Source organism: Perognathus longimembris, chromosome 7 (genome assembly GCF_023159225.1).
Source record: "Perognathus longimembris pacificus isolate PPM17 chromosome 7, ASM2315922v1, whole genome shotgun sequence".
Taxonomy (NCBI): Eukaryota; Metazoa; Chordata; class Mammalia; order Rodentia; family Heteromyidae; genus Perognathus; species Perognathus longimembris.
In genome coordinates this window covers 19,648,687-19,663,725 of record NC_063167.1, presented here as the reverse complement: position 1 = coordinate 19,663,725, position 15,039 = coordinate 19,648,687, and the positions used below count along the sequence as shown (strand labels likewise).

The 15,039-nt window shown below is 49.1% G+C and overlaps 1 long non-coding RNA gene across 1 annotated transcript; it reads right to left on the bottom strand.

Annotated features, from left to right (window-relative positions):
- Positions 1-548: 548 nt before the first annotated feature.
- Positions 549-14,860, bottom strand: LOC125354261. Its single transcript, XR_007211472.1, has 3 exons — positions 14,727-14,860; positions 7,459-7,461; positions 549-717 (listed from the first exon to the last, which is right to left on the bottom strand). It is a non-coding gene; the product is annotated as an uncharacterized LOC125354261 (long non-coding RNA).
- Between the last annotated feature and the right edge of the window lie 179 nt (positions 14,861-15,039).

Genomic DNA, 15,039 nt, shown 5'->3' with positions numbered 1-15,039 from the left:
TTGCAGAACTACCTTACCAGGGTAGATTTTGTCACGATCTAGTCCTACCCAAGTACAGGTTGCAGGGGGTTTTTCGTTCCCAGGGCCTGCTCAGTGGATGTGAAGGATCTCTCGGAATGTCCTGAGCCACGTGAAAAGGCCACAGATCCACAGGGATCAGAAAATCACAGCACAGGGGGTGGACATCAGATGGGCAGCTATCAGCAGAGAGCCTCATCAGACTGTGAATAGTCAGCCTCAGCCTGCAGGCCTGTGAGTAGTCACAGAGGGTCTTCTGGGGACCACCCACACCCCAGGAAGCCAGAGGTCCTGTGGCGGAGGCTCTGCTCACTGTCCCCAGATAGAACAGTTATCTCCTCCCCGCAGCCCTGGAGTCCCGGTTCCCTCCTCCCAGATCTCCTTCACCTCTCTCAAGGCCAGTGTTCCCTCCTACTCTCTCTCTCTCTCTCTCTCTCTCTCTCTGTCTCTGTCTCTCTCTCTCTCTCTTCCCCCCCACCCCCTCGGCCCCACCCCCACCACCCCGTTTCCTTCCCCCAAGGGCACACAGCCCGGGTCTTCACAAGTCCTTTTCAATCTAGAGTTCAGGCACAAATGGTCTCCTTCAGGCCCTTCCCTTTTGATTGTCAAGAGCGTTTTCTTCTCCCAGCCAAAGCGCCTTCCAATCAAAGGCTCGGCTTTCAAAGCCGCTGGGTCTGATGTGGGCTTCAAGTAGATTACCTGGGAAGTTACAAAAACAATGACATGGAACATTCACGGCTTCTCCCTCTTTATCTCCTCCTCTGAAGGCTCTACCTCTCCCGGAGGTGGGGGGGCGGAGGGGGGCTCTGATGGACTGGAGGAAAGGAGACAAAGGATAGCAAAATGGCTAGTATTTCCAGATGTGTTCTTCTTGCAGCCGGTGTGCAGGGTAGCTTTATTTTCCTAGGGCGTACTTCGTCTTTTCACTGTGTTCTTACTTTTCTGTTATTCCGAAGTTAACTCTTTGTGTAGTTGAATCTAGCCAGCTTTCCTATTGTTCTTCTCATGTTTTTGTGGGGGTTTTGGGTGTTATTGTTTGTTTTCCTCCCCCACACTTAGATCTTTAATCAAAGGAACTTTGGTTTAATTTTTTTTATTTTTCAAAGTGGAGTTTTCAGACTGTGGCTCAAATGGTAGAGCACTTATTTTAACACCATTTATTAGATAGCTACTGTTTTACTCATGGGTTAGATTGATTTATACATGGGTGGATAGGTAGATGATAGGTAGACAGACAGATAGGCAGGCAGAATGTATTGTTTGCTAAAGCATTTTTATTTTTGGCTTAACAGTTTCCTTCATTTTACTCATCTAGATTTTTTTTTCTCATATAGGAGATAGGAAAAGGAAGAGCTACTGTTTTGTAGATGCAGTTTTCGTTTGGAGTAGAGAGCTAATGGCTCAAGCCTGTAATCCTACCTACTCAGGAGGCTGAGACCTGAGGATCATGGTTCAAAGCCAACCCAGGTAGAAAAGTCTGTGAGGCTCTTTTCCCCAAATGGTCACCAAAAAGCCAGAAGTGGAGCTGTGGCTCAAATGATATAACACTATCCTTGAACCTAGGGAAAAAGCCAAGGGAGAGCAAATAACTATTGAGTTCAAGCCCCGTGCCAAAAAAGTTTCAGTTTGAGAAGTTGAGAAACTTCTGGAAAGGAAAGGCAGTAATGGATACTGCAAAGGCGCGTAAATACTGAGTTGTACCCTGCAAAACGGTTAAAGGATGAATATTGTACTGTGTGCATTTTACAACAAAAAGATTTTTGTCTTGGATATCCTAGTCTTTGTGTATTTTCTCTTTCCAGATTAACTTGGGCATCGACTTGTCAAATTCCATAAAAAATGCCTTTAATATTTGTATTGGGATGACATAAAGTGTATAGATTTGCTTTGGCAAGAATGGACATTTTTACAGTACTGAGTCTTCCCATCTGGGAACATGGAGTCTTTCCTTCCTCACACCTTCTTCCACGGCCTTTGGTAAAGCTGTACATTTGTCCAGTGTGTGTGTGTGTGTGTGTGTGTGTGTGTGTGTGTGTGTGTGTGTGTGTGTGGTGTGCACTGGTCCTGGGGCTTGAACTCAGGGCTTTGTACTCTCAGCTTTTTTTTTTTTTTCTCCTCAAGGCTGGTGCTCTACCATTTGAGCCACAGCTCCACTTCTGGAATTTTTGGTGGTTAAATGGAGATAAGAGTCTCATGGACTTTCCTGGCTGGTCTGGCTTTGAACCACGATCCTCAGATCTCAGCTTCCAGCATAGCTAGGAGTACAGGTGTGAGCCACCAATAAAATGGATGAATTGTACTGATATATTTAATTGTCTATTTGTCTGCCTCCCAGCTGCTGGGCTGTAACTCTGGCTGGCAGGGACTGTGTGGGCTGATTCATTTGCCTGCAGCACTGTGGAAGCCCCTAGGGCTCAGGGAGGAGTTGGAGAAAGGCATTCTTTGAGGACAGAGGTCTCTCATTCCGAGCTAGTGAGCCAGTCCGGGACTGGATCTCGGTCCCCACTTGCCCTGGACCCAGTGCCCTAGGCAGCCAGCAGCCTGCACTGTGAGTCTGTCTGCTACAGGGTGGACAAGGCCGGCCTGTGGGTGGTGCCAAGAAATGCATCGCCTAAACAGATGATCTGTGGTGGGTGGGAGAGAACGAGGGAGCTATTTCTTTCTTCAAAGGCCTCTCTACTGTTCAAAAGAAGCTCTCTGCTTCCGGTGCACAAGTACTTCCTTTTATACCTCTGTCTGCCTGCCTTTCTTTCTTTCTCTTTATTTTTTTCATTTTTTTGTTTTTATTTGCCATTCCTGGGGCTTGAACTCAGGGCCTGATCACTGTCCCTGGCTTCTTTTTGTGCAAGGTTAGCACTCTACCACCTGAGCCACAGTGTCACTTCTGGCTTTTTCTATATATGTGGTGCTGAGGAATTGAACCCAGGGCTTCATGTATGTGAGGCAAGCACTCTACCACTAGGCCACATTCCCAGCCCCTTTCTTTCTTCCTTCCTTCCTTTCTTTCTTCCTTCCTTCCTTTCTTTCTCTTTCTTTCTTCCTTCCTTCCTTCTTCCTTCTTTCTTTCCTTCCTTCCTTCCTTCCTTCCTTCCTTCCTTCCTTCCTTCCTTCCTTCCTTCCTTCCGGTACTTCTCCTGGGGCTTGAACTCAAGTCCTAGGTGCTGTCCCTGAGCTTTTGCACTCAAGGCTGGTGCTCTACCATTTGAGCCACAGCTCCACTTCTGGAATTTCTGGTTAATTGGAGATAAGAGTCTCATGGACTTTCCTGCCTGGGCTGGCTTTGAACCATGATCCTTAGATCTTAGCCTCCTGAATAGCTAGGAATACAGGCTTAAGCCATGAGTGCTTGGCTTCTGCAGCTGGGTGCCAATGGCTCACACCTATAATCCTACTCAGGAAGCTGAGATCTGAGGATCACAGTTCACAGCCAGCCCTGGCAGGAAAGTCTGTGAGACTCTTATCTTCAAATAACCACCAGAAAACAGGAAGTGGTGCTATGGCTCAAAGTGGTAGAGTGCTAACCTTGAGTAAAGAAGCCCTGAGTTCAAGCCCCACGACCAACAAAAGCATGGTGCAGCAGCTCCCCGAGCAGAAGACGGAGCTGGCTTAGTAAGAGCCTGGAACAACCCCTGGAAGTGCGATGAAGGGCACCAGAGAGGCTCTCTGAGGAGGAGACCCAAAGGATGAAGAGAAAGCAGCCATGTGAAGAGCAGAGGAGAGCATTCTAGGCCAGGTGATGGATGGGCAAATGCCCTGAGGCGGGATGGTGGGTGTCTGGTCCCTTTGGAATGGCTGCTCATCCATGCATTACTTCAGAGAACTGTCATTTAGGTGTCCTTTGGAACTTCCTGCAAACTGTCTTCCTCTCTGTGAACGTGAAGTTCAAAGAACTAAGGCTTGCCTGCTGCTCTTCCGTCCTCCTGCTTCTGACGTGTGGAGGCACTGGGTAGATTCATCCCGGGAGACAGGCCTGAATCTCAGCTCCACTGTGTCTGCTGTCTGTGGATGCTGTCGGCCCCTTTCAGGCTACTTTCCCTTCAGTAAAACAGAAATCACAACTGAGAGTTTAGCAGGGCACAATAGTGCACACCTGTAATCCCAGTACTCAGGAGGCTGAGGCAGTAGGATTAAGAGCTCAAGGCCAAGGCCAGGTGGCTCGTGCCTGTAATCCTAGTTACTCAAGAGGCTGAGATGTGGAGCCATCCCTTGCAGGAAAGTCTAATACTCCTTTTTTTTTTTTTTTTTTTTGTTAGTCTTGGGCCTTGGGACTCAGGGCCTGAGCACTGTCCCTGGCTTCTTTTTGCTCAAGGCTAGCACTCTGCCACTTGAGCCACAGTGCCACTTCTGGCTGTTTTCTGTATATGCAGTGCGGGGGAACTGAACCCAGGGCTTCATGTATTCGAGGCAAGCACTCTTGCCACTAGGCCATATTCCCAGCCTGAAACTCTTATCTCCAATTAACCACCAAAAAAGCTGGACATGGGGGCTGGGAAGGTGGCTTAGTGGTAGAGTGCTGGCCTTGCATGCATGCAGCCCTGGGTTCGATTCCTCAGCACCACATAAACAGGAAAAGCCAGAAGTGGTGCTGTGGCTCAAGTGGTAGAGTGCTAGCCTTGAGCAAAAAGAAGCCAGGGACAGCGCCCAGGCCTTCCTTTCCCAGCCTCCATCACTCCAGGACCACTTTGCCCAGGGAGGCAGTTAATGAGGCTGGGAGGCCGGCGTTCAAGGCCTCCTGCCCTTCCCCAACCCTCCCTCTTCTGGGTTCACTCACTTCCCATCCCCCAACACCTGCCCCTTCCAGATCCTTCCCTGGATGCCCCCTGCCTTCTGTGTTCTGTGGTCTATTCCCATGCGGGCAGGGCGTTGTTTTCCTTGCTTCTCTCCCTGGCGCTGGCCAGCTCCTCTCACCTCACCTCCAGGCGGGTGCGGGGGTGGGGGGGTGGGGGGGGTGGAGGCGGCGTGCTCTTGCCTACCTGAGCGGGCACGGAGCTCGCCGCCCAAGTCCTGCGCACAGGGCGGGCGCCTCCCCGCGTCTCTGAGCGGCTGTTGTACAGACCCATCAATGAAGCTGAAGCTCCAGGCGGCTGTCGGCCTCCCACGCCCCACGCTCGCTCAGACATGCTGCCTTCTGCTTTTGTACGCCAACAACAGTTTGGCTGAAAATAGAGTCCTTGAGTCCCAGGGTCTGTCCTTGGTGAATCCGAGGCGCTGCTCTATTGTATTCTGACCCCGAAGATGCCCTACAGAAGTGAGAGGCCAGCCTGCTCTGTGCACCCTTGTCTGTGACTTGTTTCTGTGTGGCTTAGCACCCACCCAAAGGATTCTTTAACTTTAAAATCAAATCACATTTATTTATTTGTTTGTTTGTTTATATTATATAGTTTGAACTCAGGGCCTGGGCACTGTCCCTGAGCTTCTTTTTGCTCAAGGCTAGCGCTCTACCACTTGAGACACAGCGCCCCTTCTGGCTTTTTCTGAGTAGTTTGCTGGAGATGAGAGTCTCACAGACAGCTGGGTGCTGGTGGCTCATGCCTATAATCCTAGCTATTCAGAAGGCTGACATCCAAGGATCACAGTTCAAAGCCAGTCCAGGCAGAAAAGTACCTGTGAGACTTTTTTTTTTTTTTTTTTTTTTGCCAGTCCTGGGCCTTGGACTCAGGGCCTGAGCACTGTCCCTGGCTTCTTTTTGCTCAAGGCTAGCACTCTGCCACTTGAGCCACAGCGCCACTTCTGGTCATTTTCTATATATGGGGTGCTGAGGAATCGAACCCAGGGCTTCATGCATGCTAAGCAAGCACTCTACTGCTAAGGCACATTCCCAGCCCCCTTGTGAGACTCTTATCTCCAATTAACCTCTCAAAAATCAGAAGGAGGGGTGGGGAGAGAGGAAGGAGGAGGGAAAGTAGGAGAAAAATGAGGATAGGGGTAATAATGTTTGACAACAAATGTACTCATTGCCTTACTTATGTAACCATAGCCATTCTGTACATCACCTTTACAGTAAGATAAAATAAAAATTAAAAAAAAAATCAGAAATAGAGCTGTGGTTCAAAGCACTAGAGCGCCAGCTACCCTTGTGCAAAAAAGCTCAGTGACCGTACTCTGAATTCAAACTCTATGACCAACCAAAAACAAACAAACAAACAAGAGTCTCATGGACTTTCTGCCTGGGCTGGCTTCAAACTGTGATCCTCAGATCTCAGCCTCCTACCTGAATAGCTAGGATTACAGGTGTGACCCACCCATGCCTGGTTCAAATCATGTTTTATTAGAGGATGTTTTTAGTGTCTCATCCTTTTTGTCCTGAGTCTCATCCCCTTTTCAGTCCTTTTTTTTCTTCATAAACTATTTTCTTGAATTGTGTCTTAGAATATTGGATATGATTTCAGTTCACTCATTCAGAGACTCCTGTGCATGCAGCCTGTGTGTTAGTCAGCTCTATAATGAAGTACTCAAAGCAGGGTACTCAGTAGAGGAGGTCCTATATTTGGAGGTCCAGGATCCTATGTCAGCTCTGGAGGAGGAGGGGGGCCTGCCTGACATCATGGCAGGAGCACATGTGTGTCTCCCTTTCTCCTTTCCTCCCTCCCTCCCTCCCTTCCTTCTTTTCTTAACTACCAAGGCAATGGTGGCAACTGTGTTCACTCTTCCCTATTTCCGCCAAGCTTTCATCCTGTCAGATGAACATTTTTCACATGGTGATCATACTTTAAACTTAACTTTTCCAGTCTGCTCATCAGCTAACCATACCAAGGCCCTTGCTTAAACATTTTCATAGTTATTATAGTAGAACACCATAGTAGAACACCAGGTTAGGGAGCCATGATACCGTTATTTTATTTCCTGATTCTTCTGCTCTCAGACTCTCTCTGTGTACTTGTGAAGGTGCAGGGCTCAGCTTTCTTTTTCTTTTCTTTTTTTTTTTTTTTTGGCCAGTCCTGGGCCTTGGACTCAGGGCCTGAGCACTGTTCCTGATTTCTTTTTGCTCAAGGCTAGCACTCTGCCACTTGAGCCACGCGCCACTTCTGGCCGTTTTCTGTATATGTGGTGCTGGGGAATTGAACCCAGGGCTTCATGTATTGGAGGCAAGCACTCTTGCCACTAGGCCATATCCCCAGCCCAGTCTCAGCTTTCTTGTTCATGACTGGTGCTCTGCTGCCTGAGCCATGCCTCTGGTCCACCTTTTTTTTTTTGCTTGTTAATTGGGGATGGAGTTTTGTGGATTTTTCTGCTCAGGCTGACTTCAACCTGCAATCTTCCCAGTCTCAGGAAGTAGTTAGGATTACAGGAGTGAGCCACTAGCACTGGGCTTCTGATCTCGCACTTTTTTTTTTACTGAGCTAATTTTGTATTGCATGTGCATTTGGTATTCTTTTTTTTTTTTTTTTGGCCAGTCCTGGGCCTTGGACTCAGGGCCTGAGCACTGTCCCTGGCTTCTACCCGCTCAAGGCTAGCACTCAGCCACTTGAGCCACAGCGCCGCTTCTGGCCGTTTTCTGTATATGTGGTGCTGGGGAATCGAACCTAGGGCCTCGTGTATCCGAGGCAGGCATTCTTGCCACTAGGCTATATCCCCAGCCCCGCATTTGGTATTCTGAGTCCTTTTGTTCACTGCACATGCGTAGTGAGGCTGCTTGTTTACTTACTTCCTCCTCTCCACTCTGGAGCTACTTCCTCCTGACCTTGGCACAGGTGCCTCTTAGCAACTCCAGTGCTTCTTTATTGTTGTACGTGGAATCTTCACACAATGCAGACACCAGCCATTTGCCACTTTCCTCCATTCCCAAGTGGATTTTAGTTTAGTTTTTTTTTTTTTTTGGTAATATGCAAACTTGCAATGTTCTTGCCTTTTCATCATTGCATTTGAAGTTTCTTTGATTGAATTGGTCCAACATACTTTGTGTGCACATCTGGTCTGTGTGGCAGGTGTGGGGAAGGACTGGGGAAAAGGACACCTCTGTTGCTGGCTTCCAGTGAGGCTCGGGATATAGTGTGGCTCTGATAAACAGCATCTCAGTAAGAACAGCAGTTGGGGCTGGGGATATGGCCTAGTGGCAAGAGTGCTTGCCTCGTATACATGAGGCCCTGGGTTCAATTCCCCAGCACCCCATATACAGAAAATGGCCAGAAGGGGCGCTGTGGCTCAAGTGGCAGAGTGCTAGCCTTGAGCAAAAAGAAGCCAGGGACAGTGCTCAGGCCCTGAGTCCAAGCCCCAGGACTGGCAAAAAAAAAAAAGAACAACAGTTGTAGCTGGGCACCGGTGGCTTACACCTGTAATCCTAGCTACTTAGGGGGCTGAGATCTGAGGACTATGGTTCAAAGCCAGCCTGGGCAGGAAAGTCTGTGAGACTCTTATCTCCAATTAACTAGTAAAAATCTGGAAATGTTGCTGTGGCTCAAAGTGATAGAGCCACTACCCTTAAGTACAAAAGCTCAGAGACAGCACTCAAGCCCAGTGCCAACAAACACAACACACACACACACACACACACACACACACACACACCACACAACCACTTCAGGCATCCCCCTTAGCCCTTTATCCTTAGCTTATTTTTCAGGTTGGTTCTTGTATATTTTTTCTTGAATCACAATCTTCCTATTTCACAATGTCCTGTTTTACAACTATCTTTCAATCGGTAACATAATAAGCACACACCACCTTGCCAAGTTTATTGGTTAAGATGGAGCCTTGGGCTGTTCCGGGAATGTGGCCTAGTGGTAGAGTGCTTGCCTAGCATCCATGAAGCCCTAGGTTTGGTTCCTCAGCACCACATAACTAGAAAAGCTGGAAGTGGCGCTGTGGCTCAAAGTGGTAGAGTGCTAGCCTTGAGCAAAAAGAAGCTCAGGAATAGTGCCCAGGCGCTGAGTCCAAGCCCCATGACCAACAACAACAACAAAAAAGGAGCCTTGTTAACATTTTTAACCCCACCGCCCACCCCCAAGCTGGCCTTGATCTTTGATTCTCCTGATCTCAGCTTCCTGAATAGCTGGAATTAAAGGCATGAGCTATTGCACCTGGCTCGTATGTCTAATTTTAAGCAGTCTTTGTCACAGGAGTGGTCAGGGGCGGTGAGAGATGTGGTCTGGTTGACCCCTATCTGAGGATGGGCCAGGCGGGGCCTTGAGAGAAACTGTGGAGAAGCATCAACCAATCAGGAAGGAGCTGGAGCTGTGGCTCAGGTGGTAAAGCACCTTGGGTGAAAAAGGCAAGTGAGGATGTGAGGTCCTGAGTTCAAGTCCCAATAATCGCAACAAAGAAAAAAATGGAGGCAGGGAGGCCAAGCTTTTATGTGAGCCTGAGCAGTCAGTGCTTTATAGCACATGCAACACATGTTGCAATTCCTCTTCTGTGTGCAAACATCGCTCAGTCTTGAGGCAATTAGCTTTGTACGTTTCCTGGCCCTGAAAAGGGGGCGAAGCGTAATAGCTGAAGTAGGGAAATCAAAAGAACCCATGATTAAGTCTTCTATAAAGAAGAATGCAGGTTGAGTCAAAGTCAGGAGACATCCAATTAAGGAAATTGTGTAGAGTCCTCTTGTTTATTAAAAAAAAAACATAAGTATGAGTATGGACTACTAAAACATAGGTTTAGCTGAAGTAGTGATTTTCTGTCTCTATTACTTAAATAGTAGGCCTTAGCCAAAAGTAAGAGCTGGCCTTTGTCAGAAATGCCTGGAAGGAAAGCCGGTAACCATGTAGGCTACTGGCTTTTTCTCCAGACCTCTCAGCTTTGATTACTTTTGGCACACGTGACTCCCTGTTGTTGGTGGTTTTGTGTTATAGGGCTGGGGTTTGAGCTTAGGGCCTTCTGCTTGCTAGGCAAGTGCTTTACCACTTGAGCCACTCAAAATTACAAAGCTTGGGGCTAGGAATATGGCCTAGTGGTAGAGTGCTTGCCTTGCATGAAGCCCTGAGTTTGATTCCTCAGCACCACATAAACAGAAAAAGCCAAAGTGGTGTTGTGGCTCAAGTGGTAGAGTGCTAGCCTTGAGCAAAAAGAAGCCAGGGACAGTGCTCAGGCCCTGAGTTCAAGCCCCAGGACTGGCAAAAAAACACAAAAGGACAAAATTGGTTTTACCTTGTGTTGTTTTTGAGACCGGGTCTTGCAGTATGGTAAAGGCTGTTAAAGAACCCACCGTCCTCCTGTTCCAGCCACCCCTACAGGTGGAAGAACCTCTAGTACATCCCTGGTTTGTCAGGAAGAATGAGCCTCAGCCAGGTGCCCGTGGCGCACACCTGTAACCCTAGCTACTCAGGAGGCTGAGATCTGAGGATCAGGGTTCAAAGCTAGCCCAGGCAGGAAAGACCATGAAACTCTAATCTCCAATTAACCACAAGGAAACCAGAAGTGGAGCTGTGGCTCGAGAGGTAGAGTGCTAACTTTGAGTGAAAGAGCCCAGGGATGGCACCCAGCCCCTGAGTTCAAACGTCATGACCAACAACAACAAAAAAAAAACAGTAAAAAGAATGCACCTCAGACTGGTTACAGGGCTTATGGCCAGATGCAGCAGCTCACTCTTATAATCCCAGCTACTTTGGAGTCTGTTGTTCAAGACATTTTGTGAGGTCCCCTCCCCCCATCTCCACATATAAGGTGGGCATGGAGATACATACCTCTAACTCTAGCTATGTGGGAGTATCTAGGTGGGAATACCAACTCTTAGCAAAATAGAGACCCTATCTGAAAAACAAACAAACAACAACAACAAATTAAAGCAAAAGGAGGTGTGGATATAGCTCAGGAGTAGAGGGCAAGTGCACGGCCCTGAGTTCAAACTGCAGTACCTCCAATAATAATAAAACAAGTTGGGCACCAGTGGTGCACTCCTATAATCCTAGCTACTCCAGAGACTGAGATCTAGGGATCCAGTTCAAAACCAGCCCAGGCAGGCAAACTTTGAGATTCTTCAAGTAACCAGCAATAATAATAATAATAACCAGAAAAAAAAAGAAGTGGAGGCATGACTTAAGTGCTAATGCACCAGCATTGAGCACAAAAGCCAAGAAAGAGTGTGAAACCCTGCATTCAAACTCAGTAACGGCACATGTGTCACACACACACACACACACACACACACACACACACACACACTACAGATGATTATGAGCTCCCACGGCTGTCATGGCGGAGGCGGGTCATATGTGAAATCAGGCAGTTGGGCTGCAGAGCCTACCTGCTTAAACCATCTCACCAAGTGGTTCTGGTGCAAGGATCTGGTAGTGGCCAGGAGGGTAAAGGAGGGGGGGATGTGAATCCAGGAAGGTTTCTGGAGGAGGTAAGCCGAAGCTAGAACCAGAGCAGCTGGGGCGGAGCAGGCGTTCCACAGTGGAGGGGCCTCCCCCAGGCACAGAGACGCAGCTGGGCCCCTGGCCGCTCAGCCCACAGGTGCCCGTTGTTATCTGCAGCTTAACTAAGGAAACTGACGAGGAGGGTATACACAATGCCTGCCGTTTGTCACTGCTCACTCAACGTCTTTTTCCTTTATCTTTTCTTTACTTTTGTTTTTTGTTTTGTTTTTGCCAGTCCTAGGGCTTGGACTCAGGGCCTGGGCACTGTCCTGGCTTCTTTTTGCTCAAGGCTAGCACTCTGCCACTTCCGGCTTTTTCTGTGCATGTGGTGCTGAGACTCGAACCCAGGGCTTCATGTACAAGGCAAGCACTCTACCGCTAAGCCATATTCCCAGCCCTTACTTTTGTTTTTGTTTTGTTTGGCCAGTCCTAGAGGTGTCAATCAGGACCCTGACCCTGCGCTTTTTTACTCCAGGCTACTTGAACTTCGCTCTACTACTTGAACCACGGCTCCACTGCTGACTTTTTGGTGTTAATTGGAGATCAGAGGCTCACAGGCTTTTCCAGCCCGGATTGGCTTTGAGCAGTGATCCTCAGATCTCAGCCTTGTGAGTAGCTAGGATTACAGGCGTGAGCCACTGGCACCTGGCTTCTACTCCACATTTTGGATTACTCCTGATAATCTGAGTTTCTCCTTCTCTATGTCCAAACAAGCCTTTCTTGCAGCTGGCAGGTGGGGGTGAGCCCACACTTTGTCTGGTCATCTCTCCCCCACTGGACACACCTGCTGGGAAGCAGTGCGATGTGTGCACACTTCCTGGAGCATCTCTTTCTGCTGCGGCCAAAGCAAGATGGCCCTGGAATAAACAAGGGCAGCAGCAGCTCCCCCAGGAGTCTGCCTCTATGGTTATATGTCTTGGAGAAGCTTCTAGAGCCTATTTTTCAAACATTCCCAGTGAAGTGAACCCCTTTCTATTTAAACTAGACTCTACTGTTGGCAGGCAGGAATAATCATAAGTACACAAGCAAAGAAATATGTACTGTGAGGAACTGGGCAGGTAGGAGGTTAAAAGCCTGGTCTGTGTCACGCAGTGGTATAGCTGGCTCCAAGAAGAATTCAGAGCCTTCCCTGCTGCCCTGGGTGCTGCAGGACCTGCACTCCCACAGGGGGCAGGGGTGGGGGGTGGGGAACGACAGAACGATCCACCTGCAGCTTCTCATCCTGGGTGGAACTCTTTTCAGATGCATAGAATGCATGTGGCCAGTGAGGTTCCCATGTCCAAGTCACATGACCTCTTGCAGGGCCTGCCATACCTGTGCTCTCCCTTGAGACCAAAGTGCTACTGGACTGTGTGTTTGCAGGAATGTTATTGTCGTGCAATTCTGTAGCCATCTTGGGGTGAGAAATGAGCCACAGGCTGGGGGCTGGAGGCTGATGAACCTGCCCCAGGAGGATGGGAAAGGCAGAGCCCACCCAGGGCCCTAAGTTTGGGCTATTTAGTCCCACCGTGCTGTGAGAGCCAGGTTTGTGCCTTAGATATGACTGCACAGTGCAAGGGCAGCTGCACAAAGGAAGGCAGGGGCTCTGCCCACGAGGTACCATCTGCTTTAATTAAATCAGTGTCTTGTCCTGGGAGACAGAACAACTCGCCTGCAGCTGGGGGCTGGTGTGATGTCGGCCGTCAGTCACTCCGGGGTTTACCTGCTGGCCCACTGGCCTGCGAACAGCCTGAGACGCAAGCTACCATCCTGTAGGGATGATTTCCCATGATTTCTCTGCATTTCCCAAGGATCATGGGTCAACAGCTACAAACAGCTAAAACAAATTTCTTCTCTGTTCCCTTGGTCCTCCGATGGAGTAGTGAATGGCTACATAGGTAGAGCTCCCAGTGCCGCTGTCAGCAGTGGCCGTCCACCGTCTTCCTGGAGCCTTACAACAGGTTAGCCGTTGGAACTACAATGCCCATTGCAGAGATTCAGAAACAGAGGCTGAGAGGAGACGCCCTCATTAAGACACCACTGGCCTCCAGGCCTCCCGGTGTCCGGTGCATTTGCATGGTCCCTGCCCCAGGAGGCGAAAGGAAAGTCACCCCAATGTCACGCCGCAGCGTGCAGAAGAGCCAGGGCAGAAGCAGGCGTGCAGGTCACGGTGCCCTTGACCTGAGAGATTGAGTGCCTGGACCATCCGGCCCCTGCACAGAGCACTGAAGCCCGGGATTCTCGGAGAAGTCCCTGGAGGGAGAACAGGAGCCTTCTCCATTCCAGCGCTAAGGCCATCAATTCCGGGCTCTGAGAGGAAGGCCCTGCTCCCCAAGGCGGTGGCTCTATTTTTAGCCTCGAATCCATCAATAAGTGGAGCCTGGCAGATCAAGCAACTCCTGGCAGCCTGATATGAAGAGAGAAAGGGACCATTTATTAAGTACTTTCTGAGTGAGTGGGGGGTGGAGGGGACTTATGGGAAGTGCTTTGCATGGATTATCTGCTTCATTCGTCATAACCTGGATCTAAGTCATGACTGTAATCATCTCTTGATGTCATTTGATAGATAAAGCTCAGAGAGGTCAGGGAGCTGGCATGCGGCTGGCCACACAGCAGATAACCAGCAAAGCCACAAGCCAAATGCATCCAAATATCAATCATACCAGGTCAGTGGGTGCTCAAGTTCAAGTCCAAAACCAAGTCCTGTCTTCCTTACCATCCAACTGGATAAAACTCGTCCCTGATCATTGAGTAGCTGGGTCTGGGAGGGGATGGGCGGAGCAGACAGAGGGAGGGCACTGTAACTGGGCCTTGGTGTCCCCAGATGGAGGAGGCCTGGAGGGACGGGGCAAGAGGCCACTGGCCAAGGCAAGGAGATTGGATAGGTCAGGCCCATCTAGGGAACCGCGAACAGTCTGCTGTTGATGCCAGGGACCGAGATCTGGGCAAGATTCTGAACAGTCTGGAAATCGAGAGGGCTTCTGACTTCCGGCTCTGGAAGCCTCATAACCACAGAGTGACTCTGCTATGCCTAGACTTTAGTGTGAGTGCAGAGGACTGATTGTGTGTGTGTGTGTGACACTACTGGGGTTTGAACTCAGAGCCAAGATACTGTCTCTTAGCTTTTCTGCTCAAGGCTAGCACTCTACTAATTGAACCATACCTCCTCCACTTCTGGCTTTTAGGCAGTTAATAGAAATAAGAATCTCATGGACTTTCCTGCCCAGGCTGGCATTGAATCAAGATCCTCAGATCTCAGCCTCCTGAGTATCTAGGACTACAGGTGTGAGCCACCGGCGCCCAGCTTAGAGGATGGATCTGAGGGAAACAGAGGGAAGTCTAGACAGCTCATGTGGTAATGGCTGCCAGTACTGAGCTCTTGCACTGAGTGCTGTCATCTGGTTAGGTGCTTCTCCGAAATCGTCTGGTACCCACTACAGGCGGTCAAACCATGGCAGCTCTTCACAGGCCATTACCCCTCTCTTGTCCAGATGAGGAAACTGAAGCTTTGGGAGAGCAAATGACCACTAGGTCTCTACACTGGAATCTGTGTTTGGCTGATTCTGGAGATGCTATCCTGGCCCAGTGAGAAATTACCCAATAGAAAGTCTCAGGCACATAGCATTTATCTGTAGTCCAGGAATGGGGCAGATAGAGTAGGCTTCAGAGGTAATGGATAGGTACATATGGTTTGGTTTGGCCCTCTAAGTAAGTATGTTCATTCACACACTCAGCAGGTGCCAGCCACGAA